Raw genomic sequence first — 13,907 nt, 5'->3', positions numbered from 1 at the left:
AGGGAGTTACAGGGAGGGTGAGGGCAGGGATGCTGAGGGGGAGTTACAGGGAGGGTGAGGGCAGGGATGCTGACGGGGAGTTACAGGGAGGGTGAGGGCAGGGATGCTGAGAGGGAGTTACAGGGAGGGTGAGGGCAGGGATGCTGAGGGGGAGTTACAGGTAGGGTGAGGGCAGGGATGCTGAGGGGGAGTTACAGGGAGGGTGAGGGCAGGGATGCTGAGGGGGAGTTACAGGGAGGGTGAGGGCAGGGATGCTGAGAGGGAGTTACAGGTAGGATGAGGGCAGGGATGCTGAGGGGGAGTTACAGGGAGGGAGAGGGCAGGAATGCTGAGGGGGAGTTACAGGGTGGGAGAGGGCAGGGATGCTGAGGGGGAGTTACAGGTAGGGTGAGGGCAGGGATGCTGAGGGGGAGTTACAGGGAGGGTGAGGGCAGGGATGCTGAGAGGGAGTTACAGGGAGGGTGAGGGCAGGGATGCTGAGGGGGAGTTACAGGGAGGGAGAGGGCAGGGATGCTGAGGGGGAGTTACAGGGAGGGTGAGGGCAGGGATGCTGAGGGGGAGTTACAGGGAGGGTGAGGGCAGGGATGCTGAGAGGGAGTTACAGGGAGGGTGAGGGCAGGGATGCTGAGAGGGAGTTACAGGGAGGGTGAGGGCAGGGATGCTGAGGGGGAGTTACAGGTAGGGTGAGGGCAGGGATGCTGAGAGGGAGTTACAGGGAGGGTGAGGGCAGGGATGCTGAGGGGCGAGTTACAGGGAGGGTGAGGGCAGGAATGCAGAGGGGGAGTTACAGGGAGGGTGAAGGCAGGGATGCTGAGGGGGAGTTACAGGGAGGGTGAGGGCAGGGATACTGAGGGGGAGTTACAGGGAGGGTGAGGGCAGGGATGCTGAGGGGGGAGTTACAGGGAGGGTTAGGGCAGGGATGCTGAGAGGGAGTTACAGGGAGGGTGAGGGCAGGGATGCTGAGGGGGAGTTACAGGGAGGGTGAGGGCAGGGATGCTGAGGGGGAGTTACAGGGAGGGTGAGGGCAGGGATTCTGAGGGGGGAGTTACAGGGTGGGTGAGGGCAGGGATGCTGAGGGGGAGTTACAGGGAGGGTGAGGGCAGGGATGCTGAGGGGGAGTTACAGGGAGGGTGAGGGCAGGGATGCTGAGGGGGGAGTTACAGGGAGGGTGAGGGCAGGGATGCTGAGGGGGAGTTACAGGGAGGGTGAGGGCAGGGATGCTGAGGGGGGAGTTACAGGGAGGGTGAGGGCTGGGATGCTGAGAGGGAGTTACAGGGAGGGTGAGGGCAGGGATGCTGAGGGGGAGTTACAGGGAAGGTGAGGGCAGGGATGCTGAGGGGGAGTTACAGGGAGGGAGAGGGCAGGGATGCTGAGGGGGAGTTACAGGGAGGGTGAGGGCAGGGATGCTGAGGGGGAGTTACAGGGAGGGTGAGGGCAGGGATGCTGAAAGGGAGTTACAGGGAGGGTGAGGGCAGGGATGCTGAGGGGGGAGTTTCAGGGAGGGTGAGGGCAGGGATGCTGAGGGGGAGTTACAGGGAGGGTGAGGGCATATACGCTGACAGGGAGTAAGAAGGCGTGTGAGTGGCATTGAGAGGGGCGTTACAGGTAGGGTGAGGGCAGGGGTACTGATGGAGGAGTTACAGGAAGGGTGAGGGAAGGGACACTGGGGAGGAGTTACAGGGAAGGTGAGGGCAGGGACGCTGACAGGGAGCTACAGGGAGGGTGAGTTAGATGAACGGGAGTTAGATTAAGGGTAAGGGCTGGGAACGCTGAGGAGGCAGTAAGAGGGAGTGTGAGGGTACACTGAGTGGGGAGCTACATGGAGGGTGAGGGCAGGGTCACTAAGGGGGGAAATAGAGGGAGGGTGAGGGTAGGGACGCTGAGGGGGGAGCTACTGGGAGGGTGAGGGCACATTGAGGGGGGAGCTACAGGGAGAGTGAGGGCAGTGGCACTGTGGGGGGACCTACGGGGAGGGTAAGGGCACACTGAGGGGGGAGCTACAGGGAGAGTGAGAGCAGGGGCACTGAGGGGGAGCTACGGGGAGGGTGAGGGCACACTGAGGGGGGAGCTACAGGGAGAGTGAGGGCAAGGGCACTGAGGGGGGACCTACGGGGAGGGTGAGGGCACACTAAGGGGGGAGCTACAGGGAGAGTGAGGGCAGGGGCCTAAAATATAGCTTTATTAGAATAAATTAAATACTCTAAAGCAAAGTGTGGATTAAACATTCATATACAGACTATAAGATATGTAGAGGCCACCCTCCACACGCAGACTGTCACTTTCCAGATATTTGCAGTATAAGTACTAGTAGTGCTTCCGGCCCTCCTCTCTTGTACAGGAATAGGCAGCAGCCTGTCACACATGGGATTCTGCGCGCCGCGGCTATCCCGTTGATTCAGAGGCAGAGCAGGGGAGGCGGAGCTCGGGACTCAAGAGAACTCGGAGCTGTGTTAGTGTGGGCTTCCTGGACGGGTGAGCGGGGCATGTTAATAACAATTCTCTTGTACATCTCTTCATGCTGCCGCTGCTGTGGTGAGTGTGACAGGCGCCGCAAGCAACAGGCAGGGAAGTGCCGAGGCAGAGAGGGGGAAGCCGCTGCCTGTCTGTGGTGAGTGTGGCAGGCGCTGACAGCGGCAGCAACAGGCAGAGAAGTGCGGCTCCATCGGTGAGGAGGCAGGAAGGGGGGAGACGCTTTTGATGCTGCCGGCGCCGCTGCTGCCTGTCAGTGTGACAGGTGCTGGCAGCGGGCAGCAACAGCGCAAGTCAGCAAGGTCACGGAACAGGGAGAGCGCCTCTCAGACCCGGCGCCTACCTGCTTTGCAGACCTTGCTGAGCGGGTAGCGCCGGGCCTGCCAACAGTAACCAGGATAACAGTAACTAGGTCGATCACTATTGGTCAACAGTAACTAGGTCGACAGGGTCTCTAGGTCGACAGGGTCTTTAGGTTGACAGGGTCTAGGTCGACAGGTCAAAAGGTCGACATGAATTTTTAATGTTTTTTTGGTGTCGTCTTCTCCGTACAGTGACCGGGAACCCCGATTAGTGCACTGTGTCCCCTCACATGGCGAGCGAAGGCAAGGTTACTATTCCCAATCGTAGTCCGACTGGATCGTTAAGTATGAAAAAGATTTTTTTTTAAAGTTGTGAACAACTCATGTCGACCTTTTGACCTGTTGACCTAGAACATGTTGACCTAGAGACCCTGTCAACCTAGAGACCCTGTCGACCTAGTTACTGTCGACCAATAGTGGTCGACCTAGTTACTGTCGACCTAGAGACCGGATCCCATATTACTCTAAGTTCTCCACTCCTCACAACAAAATCCAACTAATTTACTACTGTAACAGGTAACCAATCCAGTATGTACACTGTGCTATTACACACAGCAATATCAGCATACACCTGAGTACTGTATAAGCTTGCCTACAACACAGTGTGGGAGCAGGAACCGATGACGGCAGAAGGAGGGAGGCCGGGAGCAGGAGCCGATAACAGAGTGCGGGAGCAGGAGCTGATGACGGCAGAAGGCGGGAGCAGGAGCTGATGACGGCAGAAGGCGGGAGCAGGAGCCGATGACAGTACGGGAGCAGGAGCTGATGACGGCAGAAGGTGGTAGCAGGAGCCGATAGAGTGTGGGAGCGGGAGCTGATGATGGCAGAGGCGGGAGCAGGAGCTGTTGACGGCCGGAGGTGGGGGTGGCGAGAGCACATTATGCATTTCAGCGGGCGCCCGACGAATGAGCTTGCAGGCTGCCTGAGAGATAGCGTGCTGGGGCAATGTTCCGGCCACCAGCTTCTGGCCAATTCATTGCGGCAAGTTCTGGTGCAATGCACCGGCAGCACTGCAGGTAGTTTTTTCGCTTGTTCAGGTCATCAGTGGCTGTGTTACGGGGGGCGATCACCCTATTCGCCTCCCCCTGGATCCGCCAGTGCCGTAATAACTATACAAATTGGATTTAACGAAGAATCCATACGCACAGCTGATCGCAAGAAGATTGACAGAAAGAGGACGTTTATGAGTGGCAACTGACCGTTTTCTGGGAGTGGTAGGGAAAACGCAGGCGTGTCTGGCCATTTGGAGGGCGGGTGTGTGATGTCAATTCCGGCACCAAAAAGACTGAAGTGATCGCAGCGGCTGAGTAAGTTCAGACCTACACTGAAACTGCACAAAATGTTTTTGCAGAGCTCGGCTGCACAGGCGTTCACACACTTGCAAAGCAAAAATACACTCCCCCGTGGGCGGCGACTATGCGTTTGCATGGCTGCTAAAAACAGCTACCGTGCGATCAACTCGGAATGAGTGCCCAAATCTAGTTACCATTCCTTAAGCGGGGCTACACGTTACACTTTCTCTATGATGCTAGAAGCTGGGTATTTTTCCTTAACACTGGCCCTCATTCCGAGTTGTTCGCTCGGTATTTTTCATCGCATCGCAGTGAAAATCCGCTTAGTACGCATGCGCAATGTTCGCACTGCGACTGCGCCAAGTAACTTTACTATGAAGAAAGTATTTTTACTCACGGCTTTTTCTTCGCTCCGGCGATCGTAATGTGATTGACAGGAAATGGGTGTTACTGGGCGGAAACACGGCGTTTCAGGGGCGTGTGGCTGAAAACGCTACCGTTTCCGGAAAAAATGCAGGAGTGGCCGGGGAAACGGTGGGAGTGCCTGGGCGAACGCTGGGTGTGTTTGTGACGTCAACCAGGAACGACAAGCACTGAAATGATCGCACAGGCAGAGTAAGTCTGGAGCTACTCTGAAACTGCTAAGTAGTTAGTAATCGCATTATTGCGAATACATCGGTCGCAATTTTAAGAAGCTAAGATTCACTCCCAGTAGGCGGCGGCTTAGCGTGTGTAACTCTGCTAAATTCGCCTTGCGACCGATCAACTCGGAATGAGGGCCACTGTGCAGTACTGGCTTTCCTTGGGCCTGATTCAAGTTTGGTAGCAAAAAAGTTAGCAATTAGGCAAAACCATGCTGCACTGCAGGTGGGGCAGATGTAACATGTGCAGAGAGAGTTAGATTTGGGTGGGGTGTGTTCACACTGAAATCTAAATTGCAGTGTAAAAATAAAGCAGCCAGTATTTACCCTGCACAGAAACAATATAACCCACCCAAATCTAACTCTCTCTGCACATGTTACATCTACCCCACCTGCAGTGCAAATAGTTTTGCCCAATTGCTAACTTTTTTGCTTTGCTAACAAACCTGAATAACCCCCTTAACAGCAACTGCTGGTAATTCAGTTTAAGGGGAAAATCTACTAGGGGACGATTTTAATTGATTTAAAATCAATGACAATGAAAATAGATTAAATCTCAATTGATGTTGGGGTTTTAGGGGCTTAAATACACATTGATAACAGGATTTTTTTTCTATTAATATTTAAATATTAATACATGTGCGGGACTAACAGGGATTATTCCCACTCACTTGGGGGTATCCACGACACCCATAGAGTGAGAATAGAACCTGTGGCGAGCGCATCGTGCCCGCAAGGGGCTCTGTTGCGCTCACCTCCCCCGCTGGCATTCTAATGGCCGGGATCCAGGGGTCGCTTTGGTGACCTCCGGGATCCCAAACGCCGGTCTCCGGATACCAACCCCTTTGTGAGGCTACTTCTTTCTGACACTCTCCCTTACAATAACTTCTTTCTTAATTTACTAATTTGGCAATCCATACTGAATGAGATAATTCAAGGGTGTTTATGATAAGAACAATAAATTAATCTGCAATAGAAAAATAAGCTGAAAGATCGAGCTCTGGGCGTTTTGTACCAGGCTTACTACTTGACAAATTTCCGGTTGCCCCTTTTGGGACCGCAGGTAGTGTGGCACTGTGGCATATGTGGGCAGTGTGCGGGGCGTGATGGCGCAATTTTGTCAACCCCATTGTGACCCCATTCCCTGCTATGCAATGAAGACTGGCACTGTAAAGTCAGGAACGTGTCTACGACGAGGCAAAATGTGTCAACGGCTGCCTGGACCGCCCATTCTACTTGGGAAGAGGACAGCGCCGTGTAGACATGGTGCGGCGCAAGAAGACTTGAATGCTCTTCCGGGTGGCTGAGAGTGCCGTCCGATATTCGTGAGCTTCCCGACTGTTCTGGGTGTGTGTGTGTGTGTGTGTGTGTGTGTGTGTGTGTGGTGGTATGGAATCCCGTCGGTTGGGATCCCGGGGGCAAAATACCTGTCCCAGGATCCCGGCCGCCAGAATGCCGGCTCCACCGTACCCGCTACCTTCCCACACCATATTACTGCGCTACTTTCCCGTACCACCGTACTGCGCTACTTTCCATACCACCATACTGCGCTACCTTCCCACCCCACATTATTGCGCTACCTTCCCACCCCACATTACTGCGCTACCTTCCCACACCACCGTACTGTGCTACCTTCCCACCCCACATTACTGCGCTACCTTCCCACCCCACATTACTGCGCTACCTTCCCACCCCACATTACTGCGCTACCTTCCCACCCCACATTACTGCGCTACCTTTCCACACCAAATTACTGCGCTACCTTCCCACCCCACATTACTGCGCTACCTTTCCACACCACCGTACTGCGCTACCTTCCCACCCCACATTACTGCGCTACCTTCCCACCCCACATTACTGCGCTACCTTCCCACCCCACATTAATGCGCTACCTTCCCACCCCACATTACTGCGCTACCTTCCCACTCCACATTACTGCGCTACCTTCCCACACCACATTACTGCGCTACCTTCCTATACCACCGTACTGCGCTACCTTCCCACCCCACATTACTGCGCTACCTTCCCACACCACATGACTGCGCTACCTTCCCATACCACCGTACTGTGCTACCTTCCCACACCACATTACTGCGCTACCTTCCCACCCCACATTACTGCGCTACCTTCCCACACCACATTACTGCGCTACCTTCCCATACCACCGTACTGCACTACCTTCCCACCCCACATTACTGCGCTACCTTCCCACACCATATTACTGCGCTACCTTCCCATACCACCGTACTGCGCTACCTTCCCATACCACCGTACTGCGCTACCTTCCCACACCATATTACTGCGCTACCTTCCCATACCACCGTACTGCGCTACCTTCCCATACCACCGTACTGCGCTACCTTCCCACCCCACATTACTGCTCTACCTTCCCACCCCACAACACTGCGCTGCCTTCCCACACCACATTACTGCGCTACCTTCCCACCCCACATTACTGCGCTACCGTCCCATCCCACATTACAGCGCTACCTTCCCACCATACATTACTACGCTACCATCCCACCCCACATTACTGCGCTACCTTCCCACACCATATTACTGCGCTTTCTTCCCACACCATATTACTGCGCTACCTTCCCATACCACCGTACTGCGCTACCTTCCCATACCACATTACTGCTCTACGTTCCCACCCCACAACACTGCGCTGCCTTCCCACCCCACATTACTGCGCTACCTTCCCACCCCACATTACTGCGCTACCATCCCACCCCACATTACAGCGCTACCTTCTCACCCCACATTACTGCGCTACCTTCCCACACCACATTACTGCGCTACCTTCCCACACCATATTACTGTGCTACCTTCCACACCACATTACTGTGCTACCTTCCCACACCATATTACTGCGCTGCCTTCCCACACCACATTACTGCGCTACCTTCCCACACCATATTACTGCGCTACCTTCTCACCCCACATTACTGCGCTGCCTTCCCACACCACATTACTGCGCTACCTTCCCACACCATATTACTGTGCTACCTTCCACACCACATTACTGTGCTACCTTCCCACACCATATTACTGTGCTACCTTCCCACACCATATTACTGCGCTACCTTCCCACACCACATTACTGCGCTGCCTTCCCACCCCACATTACTGCGCTACCTTCCCACCCCACATTACTGCGCTACCTTCCTACACCACTGTACTGCGCTACCTTCCCACACCACGGTACTGCGCTACCTTCCTACACCATATTACTGTGCTACCTTCCACACCATATTACTGTGCTACCTTCCACACCACATTACTGTGCTACCTTCCCACACCATATTACTGCGCTACCTTCCCACCCCACATTACTGCGCTACATTCCACACCATATTACTGCGCTACCTTCCCACCCCACATTACTGCGCTACCTTCCACACCACATTACTGCGCTACCTTCCACACCATATTACTGTGCTACCTTCCACACCACATTACTGCGCTACCTTCCCACACCATATTACTGTGCTTCCTTCCCACCCCACATTACTGCGCTACCTTCCCACACCATATTACTGTGATACCTTCCACACCACATTACTGCGCTACCTTCCCACACCATATTACTGCGCTACCTTCCCACCCCACATTACTGCGCTACCTTCCCACACCACCGTACTGCGCTACCTTCCCACCCCACATTACTGCGCTACCTTCCCACCCCACATTACTGCGCTACCTTCCCACCCCACATTACTGCGCTACCTTCCCACCCCACATTACTGCACTACCTTCCCACCCCAGATTACTGCGCTACCTTCCCACCCCACATTACTGCGCTACCTTCCCACACCACCGTACTGCGCTACCTTCCCACCCCACATTACTGCGCTACCTTCCCACACCATATTACTGCGCTACCTTCCCACACCATATTACTGTGCTACCTTCCACACCACATTACTGCGCTACCTTCCCATACCATATTACTGCGCTACCTTCCCACACCATATTACTGTGCTACCTTCCCACCCCACATTACTGCGCTACCTTCCACACCATATTACTGCGCTACCTTCCCACCCCACATTACTGCGCTACCTTCCCAACGCACATTACTACGCTACCATCCCACCCCACATTACAGCGCTACCTTCCCACCCCACATTACTGCGCTACCTTCCCACACCTTATTACTGCGCTACCTTCCCACCCCACATTACTGCGCTACCTTCCCACACCATATTACTGCGCTACCTTCTCACCCCACATTACTGCGCTACCTTCCCACCCCACATTACAGCGCTACCTTCCCACCCCACATTACTGCGCTACCTTCCCACCCCACATTACTGCGCTACCTTCCCACCCCACATTACTGCGCTACCTTCCCACCCCACATTACTGCGCTACCTTCCCACTCCACATTACTGCGCTACCTACCCACACCACATTACTGCGCTACCTTCCCACCCCACATTACTGCGCTACCTTCCCACTCCACATTACTGCGCTACCTTCCCACACCATATTACTGCGCTACCTTCCCACCCCACATTACTGCGCTACCTTCCCACTCCACATTACTGCGCTACCTTCCCACACCACATTACTGCGCTACCTTCCCACCCCACATTACTGCGCTACCTTCCCACTCCACATTACTGCGCTACCTTCCCACACCACATTACTGCGCTACCTTCCCACCCCACATTACTGCGCTACCTTCCCACTCCACATTACTGCGCTACCTTCCCACACCATATTACTGCGCTACCTTCCCACCCCACATTACTGCGCTACCTTCCCACTCCACATTACTGCGCTACCTTCCCACCCCACATTACTGCGCTACCTTCCCACTCCACATTACTGCGCTACCTTCCCACACCACATTACTGCGCTACCTTCCCACCCCACATTACTGCGCTACCTTCCCACTCCACATTACTGCGCTACCTTCCCACACCACCGTACTGCGCTACCTTCCCAAACCATATTACTGCACTACCTTCCCACACCACTGTACTGCGCTACCTTCCCACACCACCATATACAGCAGTGTTGGTGGTCTCCTGCACATACAGTTAATAACCTTTCCTGCAAAATCCCCTCATGACTGGTGTCTGGCTTGATTAGATGTTAATGAGTTTCTACATACATGATTGTCAGTTTTATAATTTTCTTATTTCAAAGTCACTGCAATGGGACTATGGCTTCTGAAGGGTAGAACAGTTATAATTTGGGAAGTCGTAGCTTGCATGTTAATTATTCGTTCCTGTAATAAATATTTCTTTTCCATCTTGCATACCTTATGTTTCAGGGGATTTGCAAAACATAGATATAATAATTTATAAAATATTGGAGCTATTAAAGGTTACTGCAGTGAAGGAAGCCGACTATTGAGGGATTTTTTTTTAACCTTTGCAACAGTCGGACGGTTTCATTTGCATTTTAGAAGCTTCAGTAGGTTTTTTCATCATTATAAATTCATATTTTTCATTTGCATTGTTATTCATTACTTTTAACAATGAATACGTGCAGTGTCATATAGATCATTACTTTTTATCAGGATTGGGGTGCTAAGCTACATTTCTGGAAGTGGAAAGAGAGCTTGTCATGTTTTGCTACTAAGTCAGCCACTTTATAGGCAAGAGAGAAAGTATGGATGGTCCGCATGGGACTTGGCTTATGGTCCTGTGACTAAGAAGCAATGGTTCTGCCTGATGATCCAGAGGCAGTTCTTTGCCTCATCCCTCAAGTAAAGAGAACTACTACCAGTGGGGTTTCCATCAAGCATTGATGGTTAGGAACTATCTGTGTTCTACTGGCAATGGGGGTCATTCCGAGTTGATCGCTCGCTAGCAGTTTTTAGCAGCTGTGCAAACGCATTGTCGCCGCCCACCGGGGAGTGTATTTTCGCTTTGCAGAAGTGCGAACGCCTGTGCAGCAGAGCGCCTGCAAAATCTTTTTGTGCAAAACAAGACCAGCCCTGTAGTTACTCTTCGTGTGCATTGATTCTTAACAACCAAGGGTTGGCTTTTGATGTCACACACCCGCCCATCATACGCCCAGCCACGCCTGCGTTTTTTCTGCCATGCCTGCGTTTTTCTAAGCACTCCCTGAAAACGGCCAGTTGACACCCAGAAACGCCCTCTTTCTGTCAATCTCCTTGCGGCCGGCTGTGCGATTGGAATAGTCGCTAGAACCAGTGCAAAACCACAATGGACTTTGTACCCGTACGACTCGCGTGCGCATTGCGGAGTATATGCATGCGCAGATTAGCCATTTTTTTCACTGATCGCTACGCAGCGAATAACGGCAGCTAGCGATCAACTCGGAATGACCCCCAATAATCAATGGTTGTACTAATGATGAGGGAAGCTTAGCTGTGGTGTTCAGTGTGGAGGTTTCAGCATGCATGGCCACAGTCTGCGCGTATGCTGCTAAATACGAGCGGTGGTTAAATCAGCAATGGCTTCCTAACAATTGTCAGAAACCATCCACAGTCTTCTCGACATGCGTCCCTCCAGCTGCTGTGGAATGGGTGTGGGTTGCTAGTTCGACAGTGAAAATGTCATCAGTCAGGTGAACAGGTTTAAAAGGTTGACATGCGCATGGTCGACACAAAAAAGGTCAACACATGATTTTTTCTGTTATTTTAGCCTAAAACTAACCCTCTCCCTAGTACCCAACCCTTAACCCTCCCCATTGTTCCTAACCCTAACTGTCCCCTACCATAGCCTAACCCATACCTTTCTCCTAATGCCTAACCTTAACCATCCCCTTCCACAGCCTAACCATTCCCCAAGTACCTAACCCTAACTGTCCCATTCCGCAGCCTAACCCTAACCTCCCAGTACCTTACCCTAACTATCCCCTGCCACAGCCTAACCCTTAACCCTCCCTGTACTGCCTAACCCTAACTGTCCCCTGTCACAGCCTAACCCTTAACCCTCTCTGTAGTGCCTGACCCTAACTGTCCCCTGCCACAGCCTAACCCTTAACTCTCCCCATAGTGAATAACTCTAGCTGTCCCCTGCCACGGCCTAACCACAACCCTCCCCCTGGTGCCTACCCTTAACCATCCTCCTCCACAGCCCAACCCTCCCTGTTGTGCCTAACCCTAGCTGTCCCCTTCCACAGCCTAACCCTAACCTCCCCAGTGCCTAACCCTAACTGTCCCCATCACAGCTTAACCTTTTACCCTCTCCATAGTGCCTAACCATAACTGTCCCCTGCCACAGCCCAACCCTAACCCTCCCCCTGGTGCCTAACCTTAACCATCCTCTTCCACAGCCTAACCCTCCCCGTAGTGCCTAACACTAACTGTCCCCTTCCACAGCCTAACTCTACCCCCACCCAGTGCCTAACCCTAACTGTCCCCCATCTCAGCTTAACTCTTTCTATAGTGCCTAACCCTAACTGTCCCCTGCCACAGCCCAACCCTTGCCCCAGTGCCTAACCCTAACTGTTCCTCACCACAGCCTAACCCTTAACCTTCCCCCTAGTGTCTAACCCCAACTGTCCCCTGCCACAGCCTAACCCTTAACCTTCCTGTAGTTCCTAACCCTAAATGTCCCCTGCCACAGCCTAACCCTTAACCCTCCCTCTAGTGCCTAACCCTAACCATCCCCTTCTGTGGCCTAACCCTAACCTTCCCTCTTGTGCCTAACCCTAACCATCCTCTTCCGCATCCTAACCATAATCCTCCACCTAGTGTCTAACCGCAACTGTCCCTTGCCACAGCCCAACCCTTGCTCCAGTGTCTAACCCTTACTGTACCTCACCACAGCCTAACCCTTAACTCTCCCCATAGTGCCTAACCCTGACTGTCTCCTGCCACAGCCTAACCCTAACCCTCCCCTAGTGTCTAACCCCAACTGTCCCCTTCCACAGCCCAACCCTTCCCCAAATGCCTAACCCTAACTGTCCCCTTCCGCAGCCTAACTCTTAACCCTCCCTCTAGTGCCTAACCCTAGCTACCCCCTTCTGTGGCCTAACCCTAACCTTCCCTCTTGTGCCTAACCCTAACCATCCTCTTTTGCACCCTAACCATAATCTTCCACCTAGTGCCTAACAATAACTGTCCCCTGCCACAGCCCAACCCTTGCCCCAGTGCCTAACCCTAACTTTACCCCGCCACAGCCTAACCCTTAACCTTCTCCGTAGTGCCTAACCCTAACTGTCCCCTGCCACAGCCTAACCCTTAACCCTCCCCATAGTGCCTAACCCTAACTGTCCCATGCCACAGCCGAACTCTTAACCCTCCCCATAGTGCCTAACCCTAAATGTCCCCTGCCGCAGCCTAACCCTAACCCTCTACCTAGTGTCTAACTCCAACTTACCCCTTCCACAGCCCAACCATACCCCAAGTGCCTAACCCTAACTGTCCCCTTCCACAGCCTAACCCTATCCCTCCTCATAATACTTAACCCCAAACCTCCCCCTAGTGCCTAACCCTAATCGTCCCCTGCCACAGCCAAACCCTAACCCTCCCCCTAGTGCGTAACCCTAACTGTCCCCTTCCACAGCCTAATCTTAACCCTTCCCCAAGTGCCTAAGACTAACCCTAATTCTAACTCTAACCTTAACCCTAAGCCTAAAAAACAAGAAAAAACACGTTACTATTTTTGGATTGACCAGTTGAATGTAGACTTGTCTACCTTTTAACCCTTTCACCCAGTCCCTGACAAAACCCAGGCGAAACATGCATGTCAGACAAGCTAACTCTGGTACGCGATTGTAAGTATCTTAACCGGTTTTACCGGTAATGCACAGGACCCGGACCCTGCCAGCACATAGGGGGGATTTAACAGCACCCGGAGGTCCTGCTGATAAATCTCCACTTACATTTTGACCGTGAGTCAAACCAGTATGAAACCGTGAATTTCACTACATTTTTGCAACAGTGTGCACAGAGCCGCACCAGCTAATCCCGCCGGACATATATAGTATTTAATACAATTCACATACTGAGATAAGGGGTCAATAAATACACCATTGGGGTTTGTTCCTCTCTCTATTATCTTCTGTGCCCTCTCATCGGCCTCTTACACACCTGGGACATGTGTGCTAAGAACTTTAATTATACTCCATGGCCCTCATTCCGAGTTGTTCGCTCGTTAATTTTCTTCGCATTGCAGCGATTTTCCGCAAACTGCGCATGCGCAATGTTC

Source organism: Pseudophryne corroboree, chromosome 9 (assembly GCF_028390025.1).
Source record: "Pseudophryne corroboree isolate aPseCor3 chromosome 9, aPseCor3.hap2, whole genome shotgun sequence".
Classification (NCBI taxonomy): Eukaryota; Metazoa; Chordata; class Amphibia; order Anura; family Myobatrachidae; genus Pseudophryne; species Pseudophryne corroboree.
This window is presented reverse-complemented; position numbering follows the sequence as displayed.